Source organism: Juglans microcarpa x Juglans regia, chromosome 8S (genome assembly GCF_004785595.1).
Source record: "Juglans microcarpa x Juglans regia isolate MS1-56 chromosome 8S, Jm3101_v1.0, whole genome shotgun sequence".
In the NCBI taxonomy this organism is placed as follows: Eukaryota; Viridiplantae; Streptophyta; class Magnoliopsida; order Fagales; family Juglandaceae; genus Juglans; species Juglans microcarpa x Juglans regia.
In genome coordinates this window covers 3,460,149-3,473,063 of record NC_054609.1, presented here as the reverse complement: position 1 = coordinate 3,473,063, position 12,915 = coordinate 3,460,149, and the positions used below count along the sequence as shown (strand labels likewise).

The following is a 12,915-nucleotide window of genomic DNA, read 5'->3' as shown; positions in this document are numbered from 1 at the left end:
AAAAAATTTATACAAATTTAAAACAGGAAGTTAAAGTGAACTTATTAAAAAATTAACAGAAGTAATAATTCAACTTTTCTAGCTTGGCTTTTACGTTTAGATGTTGAGATAAGTTGAGTTGAATTGTGAATAATAGTATCTTATGGATTACATTGAGATGAGTTTCAATTTTTTAGGTTTAGATAGACTAAACTTTTTAGGTTGAATGTATGAAGTAGGTTGAGATGAATTTAACCTTTTTTTTATGCAAAATTGAAAAAGTAGTATGTCCTGTCAATGATTAATTTGAGATAAGTTGAGATGGATTTATTTTCCAAACACAGCGAGACAACAACAAAATGAATGTGTGAAATAGAAATATCAATTTGATGCACATTAAATTAACAGTAAGAGAAATATATGGTCCAAAGCATCTTGGTTAAATATATTTAGATTTCATGTGAAAGAAATAGTTTTGCTTCAATGACTTTTTTTTAACTGAAACAAATACAGATTGATCTTAATTTTCAGTAAGAGAAATATATGGTCCAAAGCATCTTGGTTAAATATATGTAGAATTCGTGTGAAAGAAATAGTTTTGCTTCAATGAATTTTTTTTTAACTGAAACAAATACAGATTGATCTTTAATTTTTTTTACAATCATTCAAATTTCATTTAATCTCATCTCACCTAATCATTACAACCTTTTCAAATTATCACACAAAATAAAATAAAAAAATTCAATTTTTTCAAATCCCAAAATAAAAATAATATTAAAAAAATATATTCTAATAATATTTTATTCAAATTTTATCTTAGCTCATCTCATCTCATCTCATTTTCGAAAACAAACAAGACCTTAATATGAAGTTGAGCTAATTTTTGAGAATTTCATGGGTTTCTTCCTAAAGTCACGTGAAGACCAAAAGCCCAGTGTAGACCCCCGTCTCCCCGGTATGATTAAAACCACCAAACCCTAGATTTCTTCCTTTTTTTTTTTTTTTTTTTTTTTTTCTCGCTGTTGAAGATGTGTCAAACTTTTAATTTTGTATTTCATTAATGGCATTTTTTGTAAATAGATTAATGGCAAACTTGTAATATTTGAGTGATGACAAAATTGTAATATTTGAGTGATGGCAAACTTGTAATATTTGAGTTTATATTTAAAGTCAGCTACGGGAATCGTTGCAAGCAGAAGAAAGAAAAATAACTTTACCTTTCCGTCTGAAGCCGCACACGTCTGGAGAGAAACGGAGGGTTTTTTTAAACCCTAGATTTATCAAGATCAAATTGGAACTTGGGGAGATGATCAAGTGAGTTTTATGGTATGGTTTCGTTAGAGAATAATACGAGGAAGCCAATCCATATTTTTGTGTGGTGATCAATGGTTGTAAGTGATTGAAAACTCAAATTCTTTGATGCATTCTTCAATAATAAAGACTCCTAAATTGTTCCTGCCGTGGATGTAGACCATTAGGGTAGAACCACGTAATTTCTTGTGTTGATTTCACATTTTTTTTTATTATTTTTGTTTTTATTTTGATCTTGCATGAGTATATACTGTGATTTCAGGTTTTCTAATAATTTAAATAGGAAACTAAACCGATCACGTTAATCATATATTTTTTTGGATTTGGTTGTCTGGTATTCAATATTAAATTGCATATTACAATCAGTCTCGTTTATTTGGTTTTGTTTGAGTATTTGTTTGTGAGAGGCTGAAAATATAACAAGTGGTATCAAGAGCTTTGGTTCAATGGGGACTGTAAGGTTCGATAACGAAAAATTTGATGAAAAAAATGACTTTGGGCTGTGGAGGATCAAGATGAAAGCCCTTCTCACTCAACAGGGTCTCCAAGAAGCTCTTCTTGGAGAAATGAAAATGGAATCTGTTGAAGAGAATGATAAGAGAGAAATTTTGAGGAAGGCTCACAGCACACTCATTCTTTCTCTTGGAGACAAAGTAATGATGGAGGTAGCCAACGAAGACACCGCTGCTGGAATCTGGCTGAAATTAAAGAGTCCCTACATGACAAAATCTCTGGCTAACCGACTGTACAAGAAAACAAAACTCTACACATTCAAGATGTCCGCAGGTATATCGATTTCTGACCATCTCGATGCTTTCAATAAAATTATTTTAGATTTGGCTAATATTGATATTAAAATTGACGATGAAGATCAAGCAATTTCATTGTTAAGTTCTTTGGATAATTCTTATTCTAGTTTGAAAGAGACCATGATGTATGGGAGGGAAACACTGACCTTAGATGAGATTCAGGCCGTATTACATGCAAGGGAATTACAAGCCATGTCTGAAATAAAATTTGAAGCTGGGGAGGGCTTGACTGTGAGAGGGAGAACTGAAAAAAGAGGTCAAAAGGGAAAGAACAGTAAAAACAATGTGAGGGGTAGGTCTAAGTCTAAAGGGAGGGTAATATGGTGGCGGATTGGTTAGCCAAGGAAGGCGCCTTAGGCGCCGACTTGGCTTTTTCTAATAACTGTGTTTTGCCGTGGACTTTTCGAGGCTTGCTCCATTTGGATTTCTTAGGCCTTCCATTTTTAAGAGTTTAGTTTTTATTCTGGTTTTTGTGTTTTTGTTTAATAGTCAACAAATAAGTTTGTCCTAGATTTGTTATTCTTGGTTGTGGGTCTGATGGGTTTTCCCATGGTCCTTTCTTGTCACCACGGTATTCCTCCGCCATAAATAAGGGCATTATTAATAAATTTGGGAGAGGTCACTATTGGACATGTGACTTCTTGCTTATTTATTTTTTATTTTTTAAAAAAGTCTAAAGGGAAGCAATTAAAATACTTCCTATGTCACAAAGAGGGGCATTTCAAAAGAGATTGCCTTAATAAGAGACCTTCCATTGGAAATGGGTCTAAGGAGGAGGGGATGCCTCGGTTGTGAGTGATGGGTATGAGAGTGTCGAGGTTCTAAACATGTCTGAGATTGATTCAGAAAAAGAATGAGTCCTTAATTCAGGATGTTCTTTGCACATGTGTCCTAATAAAATATGGTTTGGACCTTTTACTAGTTTGGATGGGGGGTTTGTTATGCTTGGAAACAATAAGTCTTGTAAAATCCAGGGTATAGGGTTAGTGAGACTAAGGCTCCATGATGTTATTGAAAGACTCTTAACTGAGGTTAGATATATACTTGAATTAAAAAAGAACCTAATCTCACTAGGTGTGTTAGACCAATCCGGGTACACCTTTAGATTTAAATCTAGATCTTTGAGGGTTGCTAAGGGTTCACTTAGTGTGATGAAATGAGTCATTAAAAATGGCTTTGGCTTGTATACCCTCATTGGGAAAACTGTTATAGGAGAGGTTTCTTCTATCTTTGAGAAGGGTGAGGATAGAATTGTTCTATGGCACAAAAGGTTAGGTCACGTGAGTCACAAGGGACTTTTAGAACTCCATAAACTGGGGTTGCTAGGTGAGAAAAAGCTAGAAAATTTACCTTTTTGTGAGGATTGCATCCTTGGGAAAGCAAAAAGGGTAAGCTTTACAACAACCACTCACACTACAAAACAAACCCTGGACTATGTGCACTCGGACCTTTGGGGTCCAGCTAGGGTCAACTCACATGGAGGGAGAAGTTATTTCCTCTCTATAATTGATGACTATTCCAGAAAAGTGTGGCTGTACATTCTTAAAAATAAGAGTGACGCTTTTGAAAAATTTAAGGAATGGAAGAAATTCGTAGAAACTCAAGTAAGAAGGAATGTTAAGAAATTAAGAACTGATAATGGGCTTGAGTATCTCTCAAGTGAATTCAATCAGTTTTGTAAGAATGAGGGTATGGCTAGGCATAAAACAGTAAGGGAAACCCCTCAACAAAATGGTCTAGCAGAGAGGATGAATAAGACCATATTGGAGAGGGGTTAGATGCTTACTGTCAAACTCAGGACTTCCTAAGTCTTTTTGGGCTGAAGCTACCACAATTGCAGTCCATTTAATTAATAGGAGTTATTCTTCAGCCATGGGGTTTAAGACTCCTCAAGAAATGTGGACTGGAAAACCTTCTAACTATGACTACTTTAGGGTGTTTGGGTGTGTTGCGTATGCTCACACCCGAATTGACAAATTGGAACCAAGGGCTATGAAATGTATCTTTGTAGGGTACCCTGAGAGAGTAAAAGGGTATAAGTTATGGATTGATGAATCAGAGATACAAAAATTTATCATTGGTAGATATGTGGTCTTTAATGAATTGAAATGACTCGAGTTAAAACTAAAAGACTTGAACCCACTTAAGATATTAACCCTGAGAAGATAGATCTTGAGGTGGAGCAACCTGACAATAATTTGAGAAAATTAGAAGGCCAGGATGCTGAGACTCAAACTTTCACTTTAGGTGATGAGGACCAAGGTGGAGTTAGTTCATACAACTTGGTCAGGGATAAAAAATGAGGGTTATAAAAACCCCCCAAGAGGTATGGTCAAGTTGAGATGACTATTTATGCTTTGACCGTAGTAGATGAAGTTATAGAAAAAATGGATCCTAGATCCTACAAGAAAGCCATGGAAAGTATTGAGTCTCATAAATGGGTATAAGCCATGGATGAGGAAATGGATTCTTTGAAAAAGAATCATACTTGGGAAATGGTTGTTAAGCCTGGAAAGGCTAAGCTGGTAGGGTCTAAATGGATCTACAAAAGGAAAGAGGGCATACCAGGAATTGAGGGTCCTAGGTATAAGGCTAGGCTGGTAGCAAAGGGATTTATTTAAAGGGAAGGTATAGATTTTAATGAAATTTTTTCACCTGTTGTTAAACACAGTTCAATAAGGTTAATTCTATCCTATACTGCTTATGAATATTTACTCTTGGAATAATTAGATGTAAAAACAACTTTCTTGCACGGTGAACTAGATGAGACTATTTATATGCAACCCACTGAGGGTTATGTTAATGAGTCCAATATTGATCATGTTTGTTTACTTAAAAAATCATTGTATGAACTTAAACAGTCCCCAAGGCAATGGTACAAAAGATTTGACACTCATATGTTGGAAAATGGGTTTAAAAGGAGTCATTATGATAGTTGTGTGTACTTTAGGCATTCCGGGAACCACATTATCTACTTACTCTTGTATGTAGATGACATGCTTATAGCATGTAGGGATGCCAATCTAATTGAGGAAGTCAAGTGTATACTGAAAACATAATTTGAGATGAAGGAACTTGGGTCAGCTAAGATGATATAAGGTATGGAAATAGTTAGAGATAGGAAAAGAAGACTTCTCTATCTATATCAGAAAAACTATATCACCAAGATCCTCAATAGGTTTGGCAGGTCTAATTTAAAACCTATTAGCACACCAATAGGACAACATTCAAAACTGTCCATAAATCAAGCCCATAAAACCGAGGAAGACATTAGATTTATGCAAGATATACCCTATGCAAGCATGGTGGGAAACATCATGTATGCTATGGTGTGCTCTAGACCTGACTTAACCTATGCTGTCAGCATGGTAAGTAGGTTTATGAGTAACCCTGGGAAGCCACATTGGCATGCTATGAAGTGGGTATTACAGTACTTAATTAGAACTTAGTGTCTAGGTTTGAGGTTTGGAGGGGATGTGCAACAGGGGAGTGAGTTAAAGGGATTTGTGGATTCTGACTATGCTGCTAATTTGGATGCCAGAAAGTCTTTGACTGGGTATGTATTTATAGCATTTGGAGGGGCTATTAGTTGGAAAGTTAATTTACAATCTGTAGTTACTTTATCAACAACTGAAACTGAATATATTGCTATGACAGAAGCAATAAAGGAGGTGATGTGGTTAAAGGGTTTTTCACATGAGTTAGACATATATAAAGGGGTTATCACATTTCACTGTGATAACCAAAGTACTATACATCTTACCAAGAATTCAGTATACCACGAAAGGTCTAAACATATAGACACTCGACTTCATTTTGTAAGAGATGTAATAGCATCTGGAGAGGTTAAAGTAGAAAATGTTCCAACTGAGGAAAACTCTTCTGATATAATGACAAAATCCCTACCAGCTACCAAGTTTAGGCATTGCCTAAATTTGATTAATATAGGGAGCTATTAGAGCTCAGATTACTTTGCAGGAACAGTCTAGAGGAAGAAGAATATCACTTTGCAAGGATAAGAGACTTGTCAAGGTGGAGATTTGTTGAAAATGTGTCAAGCTTTTAAGTTTGTATTTCATTAATGGCATTTTTTGTAAATAGATTAATGGCAAAGTTGTAATATTTGAGTTTATATTTAAAGTCAGCTACGGGAATCGTTGCAAGCAGAAGAAAGAAAAATAACTTTACCTTTCCGTCTGAAGCCGCACGAGTCTGGAGAGAAACGAAGGGTTTTTTTAAATCCTAGATTTATCAAGATCAAATTGGAGCTTAAGGAGATGATCAAGTGTATTTTATGGTATGGTTTCGTTAGAGGATAATACGAGGAAGCCAATCCATATTTTTGTGCGGTGATCAATGGTTGTAAGTGATTGAAAACTCAAGTTCTTTTATGCATTCTTCAATAATAAAGACTCATAGATTGTTCCTGCCTTGGATGTAGACCATTAGGGTCAAACCACGTAATTTCTTGTGTTGATTTCGCATTTCTTTTATTATTCTTGTTTTTTATTTTGATCTTGCATGAGTATATACTGTGATTTCGGGTTTTCTAATAATTTAAATAGAAAACTAAACCGATCACGTTAATCATATATTTTCTTAGATTTGGTTGTCTGATATTCAATATTAAATTGCATATTACAATCAATCTTTTTTTTTTGGTTTTGTTTGAGTGTTGAAAATATAACACATACACACTCTCTCTCTCTTCCCTTCTTCCTCTTCAGCGCCGACACCCTCACCCATTTCTCACAAACCTCTCTCTCTCCCCTAAACCCGTTTCTTGCTTGTATCCCTCTTTCCTAATACCCTCTCTTCCATCTCTCTCTCTCTCTCTCTCTCTCTCTCTATATATATATATATATATATCTAGTTCTCTTCTCTTTGTCCCATTTGGCTGCCACGAACAACAACTATCACCCTCCACAAAATCGCACACAATAATGTGTGGTTAGAAGACAAGAAGGAAAATAACAGCCCTGAGGTCTATATCCAAAGATTTCTCAGATCTACTTGTTTGTAGATTTGCGGAATTTTTTTTTTTTACATCTAAAAACATAGTTTGTAGATTGTTTTTCAGTTTGCTTTAATTTAATCTATATGAGTATGGTTTCAGATCAACCATCTCTATCTCTCAAATCCTCTGAATGAATTTTTTTTTCCCTCAGATTTGAACAATTTCAGATTTGCCCTCTCTGTTTCTCGACTCCTACAAATGATTTTTCTTTAGATCTGAACATATCTTTGTCTCTTAAGTCCTCTGAATGGAAAATTTTTTTCCTTATAGCTGAACAATTTGAGATCTGCCCTATTTGTTTTTTGACTCCTACAAACGATATTTTTTTTTAGATCCGTACATATTTTTTGGAAGATTGTTTCTGACTTTGCCTTAATTTAATGTATATGAGTATATTCTGAGATCTACCCTCTGTCTCTCTAATCCTCTAGATGGGAATTTTTTTATTTTTAGATCCATACATATATTTTACTGTGGCATATTACAGATTTAAGAAAATATTACAGATTTGCTTTTGTTTGGTTTCATTTCATACATGTGTATTCATCCCGTTGTTTCAATCAAAGATAAGCCAGAGTATTAGTCAACTTGTGGAAATGAAAACATGCTGAATTGAGAGGAGAAATCAAGAAAAATCCCACCCAGCTGATGTCGAGATTCACAAGGAAAAAGCTAAATGTCAATGCCATCGAGAAGATTCTTGAGAAAGTGGGGAGGAAAATTTTTCTAAGGAAGGCCGTGCGAGCGAAGTACTTACAAAACTGGCAAATTCAATAAAAGTACTGTAAATAAACATTAAAGACAGTCGGAAACAGATGAAAAGGACAAAAGAAATTACAATTCCGTGATGAAAGTAGGGGCAAAAGTGGAAATAAATTATTGAATGAAGCGATATTATTTAAAGTATTCAAGGGCATAACCGTAATAACACATTTATATAGGGGTATAAGTAGAATAGAAAATGTCAAACAAAAAGCACTATTCATTCTTGTTCATGTGCTATAGCCACTTTTAAATGGACTTATGAGAAAAATGCTGATTTTGATACAAGATTCATCAATTTTGATACAAGATTCAAATGAACTTTCCCTTACTGGTTTCTCCAATGGTGGGACCAATTCGAATTAAATCAGCAGAATCTTCCTGAGCAGCTTGCCAGAACTTTTACATTTTACCAACAAGTTGCTGGTGCAAAACTGAACCGGCATTCACAGATGTTTTATTATGAGCTCCATTTTTGCAAGAACTACAAATTACCGTGGATCTTTAAATGGACTTATGAGAAAAATGCTAATATAATTGACCGAGTTTATTTCACAAAATGGTGGGATAGGTTTGGATATACTGAAAAAGTAATCAACCAGATGATTAAAGATTTCCTTCAAGTCGCTCCTAATTTGCAAGACAAGAAGGAATTCCCAGCAATCAAAATTGGTTCACCAGTCCCCGAATACCCCCTGATAGTTCGGGCCCTTAATTCACCAACTGCTTCATCAAGAGGAAAAGCCACCAGCTCATCCTCAAAGAAATCTTCTAAGTCTGCTAAAGATAATATCCTCAACAGACTTGGTAAAAAAGATTTAATAAAATTATTGGAGCAACAACTGTCTAAGTCCACGAGTGATAATTCTGAAAACGATGAGAATTCAGAAGCATCCTCAGAGGCTTCGTACAATAATATATTTGGTCATGATTCAGAAGGCATTCCAAAGCTGGAAGATGATTGACTACTACTTGAGTTCAAAGAAGACCGACCATAGTCCTCTTTGAGATAATTGTCACTTTGTGCCTAAAGCAGCCGCCCACAGAGACAACTGGAAGACACAAAGACGACCGAAAGCTAATTTGTCATCTTGCGCCCAAAGCAGCCGCCCACGAGGACAGCTGGAGAGACACAATGATGATACCATGAGCCCCGTGACCAAACAGTTCTTACTGTTCACTCACGGATTGATTTACTATTTTACTTTAATAATTGTAAACAGGAACTCCTTATACTATAAAAGGAGAACCTTGCTCTGAGCTAAGGCAGAACTCAAACCAGAACTCACTCGAGAAAAAACTTTTGATCCTCTCTACCCTGTTCTTGAGTCTCCTTATTTACTTTGATTTCTGTAAGTGCAAATCTGCACTACCTTGCACTTGTAATTACTCTAAGCTTGTTAATTTTAATAAAACTTATATGTTTGTTACAATTAATTTTGCATATTCATACATGCATATGGCCGGTTTAACCGCCTGTTTATTTTGTGCTTGCATAATTTAATTATTGTGCAATTTATTATATCTCTTCCATTCCCTTCCTTCTCTTATTCTTCAGTCAGTTTCGACTTTTATTTCTTTCCGCTGTTTTGATATATATATATATATATATATATATATCCGATTGAGACATTTTTTGAATATCGGATTGCTTTAGATGGGTCAATTTTAAAAAAGACACGTATAAGAGATCGCATGCATGCCCTATCCTAGATAATGCATGAACAACATTAAATATTATAAATATGTATTTATAATTAGACACTACAAGAAAAGTGAGTATTTGTGACTGATTATTTGTGATGATAATGATATTTGCGATGAAAATAAACTCATTTTAACAAAAAATAGATGTCACAAATAAGTAATTTTCTTATAGTGAGATTTTATAATTCAATTTGAATAGATCGAGAACCAGAATAGTTCTAAGCGTTAAATTGACAAAAATATATAGAAAAATAATTGAGACATGTTAAAAACAAAAGAATAAACAATTATATCTATCAAAAAATGATAATAGCCACGTGTTTTTTTGCAAGTTAAATTTTATTCAAACTCAAAAAGTGGTGAAATTCAAGTACATATGGATCATTAGGTACTATACCCAAACATTGAGGGGAAAAAAGAAGAAGAAAAGAATGTATCATAAATTGATTGGCCACGCAAAGATAGAGTTTTGATGAACAAAACTTTACTCCTTTTTTAAAGCTAAAGCTCAATTATTGATTTCTCAGGGTCTTCAAAACACAAATTGAGTGGTTTCTAAGGAAATGTATTTAGATTTTAAACAGGAGGCTAGGAAAATAAATCCAGATTATATATCCTCTTTCAAGACTGATGAAAACATTAGCATTAAGCTTTCAGATCTGTATAATTAAAGTAAACCATCAAGAAAAAATTTATTTTTAGAGAAATAATAATGATTGATACAATCTTGAGATGTGTAAGCCGTGAACTCTCTTTGAAAAATAGTACATAAAACTCATAATTGAAAAATGAATTTTTTTCATGTGGGTTGTAAATTTATCCTATTTTTGAATGGTAATGTGCGAGACTTATGTTGGAAAAGAATAGCAAACAGAGATTGAAAATGACAAATAATGAGGCGATTGTTAATCTATCTCTTAGACAAATATTGCTTCCTACTCACGAAATTGAGTTTTGCAAAAGAGAACCTGACAAGTTTGTCCTCAGGATACACACTGTTTATATAGTGTGCAGATTGCAAATTCTGAATATTAATATTAGAACAAACATATGTTATAGTAGCAGTTGTATTGTTTCATTTGAATTTAAATAAAACAATTTCTATTAGAAAGGTGTGAAATAACTGTCATTTGATAGTTAATAATAACTATAAAAAAAGGATGAAAAAACATATCATTTCTTTTGAAATAAAAAGTGCTAAGTGCGTCTATGCGTCGTGCACGCGTGCGTGTGGTCAGTACTTCGCACTGGGTGCCACTACTATTGTGTGTCTATCCTTATATTCCAATTTGTCAGCACACCCTCTGTTTCAACCTTAAATCTCTCCAACAATACCAATTCAAGAAGTCAGCCATCGTAGCTCAAGGCTTCAATCTTTCTGTTAATGTTTTCTTTTTCTGCTGTTGTACATATCCCACAAATCATGGGATTACATTCCAAGTTTGATGTATATATTATATTGCCTTGTACTGTAAAATATCAATTGGAAAATATACTCTGTTTTATGGTTTCAAAGCCATTATTGACAAACGTCAGCTCTTTTTGTTTTTTTATTTTTTCTCCGCTAATGCTCAATGTCTTCACCTTCTATCTCTCTTTCCCAATGTTTCTCATCTTCTTACCATAAAATTCACATGTCAAAATTACCTACTGTAGAAAGCACAACTCTTACCTTATCTCAATGGCCAGCGCCTTTACTCCTTTGTTGATGGTTCTCGACCCCCACCTCCACCCATGATTTCCACTTCTAATCCTGACAGCAATACGCCCATCTTAAACCCTAATCTAAAATACACTGCATGTTATCAACAAGATCGACTCTTGCTCTTTACCATTGTTTCTTCCCTTTTCGAAAAGGTATTGGCCCAAATTGTTGGATTACACACTTCACGTGAAGTATGGACAGCTTTGGAGCAAACATTCTCTCTTCAGTCTCAAGCCAGTGTTATGAACTCAAGGCTGAGTCTCGCTTCATCAAAGAAAGGAAACATCTCGATTGCTGCTTCTTTTCAAAAAATGAAGAGCTATGGTGACACTTTGGCTGCCATTGGACATCCGCTTGCTGATTGTGAACTTGTTAGTTACATTCTTGCAGGTTTGGGCACTGAATATGATCCCCTAATCACGTCCCTCACCATTCTTCTTGATCTGATGACACTTCAAGAGGTTTATGGGCATCTTTTCAACTACAAGCTCCGTCTGGAGAACCAACATGCAACTCTTGACTTGGTTAATGCTTCAATCAATACCACATTTCGCAGTCACAACAACACTTGCGATCGTGATCGCTTTCACCTTCTTGTTCTGATGTTTTGGGCTCCAACCCAAGAAACTCGAATAAAAATTATCACTGTTCAAGAGCTCGTGGACGTGGAAATGGAAGAAGTAACTCCACTTCGAATGACAGTCGACCAACCTGTCAAATTTTTAATCGAGCGAGACACACTACAATGCAGTGTTATCATCGTTTTGATCATGCTTATCAAACGGATCAATCGACTCCGTATCAAGCGTTTATGACTTCCAACAGTGGACCCTCCGATCAAGCTTTGTACCCAGACACAACTGCAACTCATCATCTTACTTCTGAGCTGTCCAATTTAAATCTCAGGGCCGATGAATACATTGGTACTGATCAGATCAGTGTAGGCAACAGTGCAGGTTTGCCTATTCATCACACGTGTGACTCCCATGTTTCTTCTTCTTCTTCTTCTTCAAAATCCTTATTCGTACGTCAACTGTTACATGTCCCTTTAATTCAAAAAAATCTTATATATGCCAATAAATTTACTTTAGATAATAAAGTCTTTTTTGAATTTCATACTCTTTTTTTCTGTGTCAAGGATATCAAAACAGGGAAAATCCTACTCCATAGACCAATTAAAGATGGGCTCTACCTTCTTTCACCATCCTCATCCTCTACCAAAGCTGCTTTCATTGGTGAGCGTGCTTCACTCGATACTTGGCATTGTCAGCTTGGCCATTCGTCTCTTCGTTTAGCACGTCATATTGTATTTTCTAATAAACTTCCTATCTCTCCAAATAAGATGTTTCAGTTTGTGACTCTTGTCAACAAGCAAAAAGTCACAAACTTCCTTTTTTATTTATCCCCATCTAAATCTAATTATGTTTTAGATCTTTTTTTTTCCAGATGGTTGGGGACCCTCTCCCTTTCCTTATGTTGATGGATATCGCTATTATGTGATTTTTGTTGATAATTTCAGTAAATTCACATGATTTTATCCTTTAGTTCGTAAATATGATGTTGAACATACCTTTTATAATTTCCAAAGGCTTGTTGAGTGTCAGTTTGAACACAAAATAAAGATG

At 34.9% G+C, this 12,915-nt stretch overlaps 1 non-coding gene across 1 annotated transcript; it reads left to right on the top strand.

The window, feature by feature from the left end:
- Positions 1–11,640: 11,640 nt before the first annotated feature.
- Positions 11,641–11,779, top strand: LOC121245149. The gene has a single exon (XR_005936561.1). It is a non-coding gene; the product is annotated as a small nucleolar RNA Z247 (small nucleolar RNA).
- The last annotated feature ends 1,136 nt before the right edge of the window (positions 11,780–12,915 follow it).